Below are 4,901 nucleotides of genomic sequence, written 5' to 3' on the forward strand. Positions count from 1 at the left end.
ACATTTGTGTACCCGCACAAAATAAAGGCAATGCAGATATCAAAGAATATTTACCACTTTATTGTTAAACTTACTGAACCAAAGTTCCAGCGTAGCACAGGTAGGGAGGAAAAAAGGAGCGAGCCGCCTCTCCCCGCACCATTTATTGGCAGGCATTCGCCTGAGGCAAACCCCGCCCTCTAAAGGGAGCTGACTTAACCCCTTCACATTTGAACGTTTACAAAATAATAGAAAAGAAAGGAAACATGTGGTAAGGAGACTATTTATTTCCACAAAAACAAAACTATCGCCAGATGCAAGTTCTAGGATGATATGCAATATATTCGTCAGTATTGCTCTAGGGTAGGGTCATTTCAGGTTCCCTATCCTCAGCTGCCCAGGGAACTAACTGGGGACCTCAGCTTGGGCACCTGGGAGCCCCTCTAGGGTCAAGTCTCCTGCCCACCCTAAAGTGGGTCCCTTAACTAAGAATTGTGGTTCCGTGCTCCCCTATCCAAACTTCCTTTATCCCGATCCTCCTGTTTCCCCAAGTCCCCCCTCCTTCCCTTCTACCTTTTCTCTCCCCATCTCCCCTAACCCCCATCCCACCCCACCCCCAAGATCCCACTTTTCTCCCCGGCAATTTTGTCTACTTCCCTTATCCAAGAGGATAACTATATGTTTTTCCTTGGGTTCACCTTCTTACTTAGCTTCTTTAGATTCGCCTATTGTAGACTCCGTGAACCCTATTTATGGCTAGAAACCAATTATGAGTGAGTACATCCCATGTTCATCTTTTTGGGTCTGGGATACCTCACTCAGGATAGTGTTTTCTATTTCCATCCATTTGCATGCAAAATTCGAGAAGTCATTGTTTTTTACCGCAGCGTAGTACTCTAGTGTGTATATATTCCATACTTTCTTCATCCATTCTTCCATTGCAGGGCATCTAGGTTGTTTCCAGGTTCTGGCTATTACAAATAATACTGCTATGAACATAGTTGAACAAATGCTTTTGACATGTGATAGAGCATCTCTTGGGTAAATTCCCAAGAGTGGTATTGCTGGGTCCAGGGGTAGGTTGATCCCGAATTTCCTGAGAAACCGAAACACTGACTTCCACAGTGGTTGCACAAGATTGCATTCCCACCAGCAATGGATGAGGGTACCCCTTCCTCCACAGCCTCTCGGATGGAGATAGAGACAGAGACCCACACTGGAGAACTGGACTGAGCTCCCAAGGTCCCAATGAGGAGCAGAAGGAATGAGAACATGAGCAAAGATGTCGGGACCACGAGGAGTGCACCCACCCACTGAGACAGTGGAGATAATCTACTGGGAGCTCACCAAGGCCAGCTGGACTGTTACCAGAAAAAGCATGGGATAAAACTGGACTCTCTGAACATGGCGAACAATGAGGGCTGATGAGACGCCAAGGACAATGGCACGCGGTTTCGATCCTACGCAATGTGCTGGCTTGGTGGGAGCCTAGCCAGTCTGGATGTTCACCTTCCTAGATATGGATGGAGGGGGGAGGACCTAGGACTTACCACAGGGCAGGGAACCCTGACAGCTCTTTGGACTGGAAAGGGAGGGGGAGAGGAGTGGGGGGAAGGGGAGAGGCGTGGGAGGAGGGGGAGAAGAGTGGGAGGAGGGAGAGAAGAGTGGGAGGAGGGGGAGGGAAATGGGAGGCTGGTGGGAGGAGGTGGAAATTTGTTTTTTTTTCTTTTCTTTATCCTCCTTTTATCAATAAAAAAATTAAAAAAAAAGAACAGGAACATAATTAAAAAGATAGAAGGATAAAAAAACTATCAATAAAAACAGTTATTCTTCAAGGAGGATTCAGTTTCAATCCTTATTTTTATTTTTAATGTACTACATCTCCAGCAGATTTATTTTTAAAGGAATTGCAGAAGGGAGAAAATGTGGGATACAGAAGAATATACTGGAAAATAAACCAAATATAAGCTGTTTTAGTAAATATTTTATAATCACAAACTCTCCCAGAGAGAGGGTGATGTTCTGTACCAAATGCAATGGATTCAAAATGAGGTGATCCTTTAGCAAGTCTGACAGGTCAGTGTCTGGCATTTGAACTTTAAGATGTAGTCCTTATTTTGGGATGGATTACAGAGTATTTGGCACAATCCATGTTTTAACCAGATTTGAATAGAAAATGGCCACCTGATGTAGATCGAAGAAGATAAATTGTTTGGTTTCATGTGTCATACAACTATCAAAGTTCCATACCTCAATGCAGTGCCAGGTGGTGTGGGTAATACTTCTTGTCAAACTCCTTCTTGATATGGGTCACAATATCCTTGACTATGTTATACTACTCCAGTGCCTGAATAGTGCACTCTACAGAGTCCCTTTGAATCTCATTTGACTTAACTGCATTTTTGATCACTGCCTTCCAGTTGTACATACTTCTAATGTAACATGGGACAGCCCACTGCTGAGAATTCCTGCAGAAGGTGTCAGTATGGCTCAGGACACAGGCTATAGAGGAGGGCAAACTGATATTGAAGCCACAGCAAATCTAATGACATTTTAATTTCATTCAAAATGAAAGAGATACCCAATAATATACCTAAAATCATTTTATGCATTAAATCAAAATTCCCACAATATTTTCTGAATAAAGTATGACTTTAGAGGAGTGTTTGTGTACAAAATGGGGTTGTTTGGCAACAGCGCAAACAATTAGTCTATTTGCATAGCATGAAGGATAGTATATTAAGTTGGAATGTAAAGAACTGCGATTGCTCAGTTTACTTTTTCCAGAGTATAGAATTGTGGCTTTATAAAGAACAAATTTCACAGTCGAATACCCTTTGGAGGACATTTCACTAGCAAACCCTAAGGGGGAAAGTTGGATAAGACTAGACCAATGAGAAATAGAGTAGTAAAACAACTTTCTGTGATCAGGCATGTCACTTAAAGAGCCAGCTGTACAAAGAGATGACTAAATTTTAGAGGAATTATTTAAATACCAACCATAGTTTATAATGCACACTTATGTGTATATAAGTATACTTATGTATATGTTTACGCATGTACATTTATGTGAAAGTATATACATATGTGTATATAGCACATGTGTGTGACAGCAGCAGAAATTTGCTTTTATTACTTATGCAGAAATAAATGAAAAGTTCAGAGTATTCATTTATTCCTTCTTGATACAAGAGAGTATTTGGAGCTGGGTAGTATCTCAGTATTACGGCATTTATCTCACATGTATGGGATCTTGATACTGATCCCTAGATTTTGTATACCAAAGTGTCTAATTCTTTTTTTATTTTTTTATGTTGTTTTTATTGAGCTATATATTTTTCTCTGCTTCCCTCCCTTCCTCCTCCCTTCTCTTCTACCATCTTCCATGGTCCCCATGTTCCAAATTTACTCAGGAGATCTTGTCTTTTTCTATTTCCCATGTAAATTAAATCCATATATGACTCTCTTATGGTCTTTTTTGTTGCCTAGGTTCTCTGGGAATGTGAATTGTAGGCTGGCTTTTCTTTGCTTTATGTCTAAAAGCCACTTATGAGCAAGTACATATTATATTTGTTTTCTGGTTCTGGTTTACCTCATCAATATGATGGTTTCTAGACTCATCCATTTGCCTGCAAATTACAAGTTGTTATTATTTTTCTGCTGTATAGTACTCCATTGTATAAATGTCCCACATTTTCCTTACCCATTCTTCAGCCAACGGGCATGTAAGTTGTTTTCAGGTTCTGGCTATGACAAACAATGCTGCTATGAACAAAGTTAAGCACATGTCCTTATGGCATGATCAAGCATCCTTAGTGTATATACCCAAAAGTGGTATTGCTGGGTCTTAAAGAATGTTCTGCTCTAGTTTTCTGAGAAATTGCTATACTGATATCCAAAGTGATTTGCATTTCTCTCATGGCTAAGGATGTTGAGCATTTCCTTAAGTGTTTTTCAGCCATTTTAGATTCATCTGTTGAGAGTTTTTCGTTAAGGTCTGTACCACATTTTTTAACTGGATTATTTGTTATTTTGATGACTAATTTCTTAATACTGAACATCTATACCACAAATAAAAGGGCACCCTCATATGTAAAAGAAACACTACTAAAGTTTAAATGACACATTAAGCACCACACACTAATTGTGGGAAACTTCAACACTACATTCTCACCACTGGACAGGTCTGCCAGATAGAAACTTAACAGAGAAATAAGGGAACTAACAGATGTTTTGACTCAAATTCACTTAATAGACATATATAGAACATTCCATCCAAACATAAAAGAATATACTTTCTTCTCAGCACCTAATGGAACGTTCTTAAAAATTGATCACATACTAGGTAACAAAATAAACCTTAACAGATACAACAAAAAAATTGGAACAACCCCATATATTTTACTGAATTGCCATGGCTTAAAATTAGAATTTAACAGCAACACTAATTTCAGGAAGCCCATAAACACATGGAAATTAAATAATGTTCACCTGAATCACCAATGGGGCAAGGAAGAAATAAAGGAAGAAATTAAAGATTTCCTAAAAGTCAGTGAAAATGACCACACAACATACAAAATTTATGGAACAAAATGAAATCAGTGTTAAGGGGAAAGTTAATAGCATTAATTCTTTTAACATTATAGTTAGGACTGTTTAATCACAAGAAGTGTTTAAGTTATTATAAAATTGGCAAATACTCTAGTATATTGTTGAAAGACATTAAAAATTGAAACAGACATGGTTTAACATAAATAAATTTCATAGGTGAGTTTCAGTTCAGCATTTCCTTTTCATTGAATCATAAGAAAATGAAGAGACAAGTGCATTAACTGTATGCTTAACTTGTAGAAAAATACCCAAAGTCATATTACTGGACTTGGGTAGGCTGTCTTTTATATCTTTCTTGAATTCATTTCAAA

At 38.7% G+C, this 4,901-nt stretch overlaps 1 pseudogene; it reads right to left on the bottom strand.

Moving 5' to 3' along the window:
* Positions 1–2,106: 2,106 nt before the first annotated feature.
* LOC142857036 (dynein light chain 1, cytoplasmic pseudogene) lies at positions 2,107–2,407 on the bottom strand (annotated as a pseudogene).
* Positions 2,408–4,901: the final 2,494 nt, after the last annotated feature.

This window comes from Microtus pennsylvanicus, chromosome 9 (genome assembly GCF_037038515.1).
Source record: "Microtus pennsylvanicus isolate mMicPen1 chromosome 9, mMicPen1.hap1, whole genome shotgun sequence".
Classification (NCBI taxonomy): Eukaryota; Metazoa; Chordata; class Mammalia; order Rodentia; family Cricetidae; genus Microtus; species Microtus pennsylvanicus.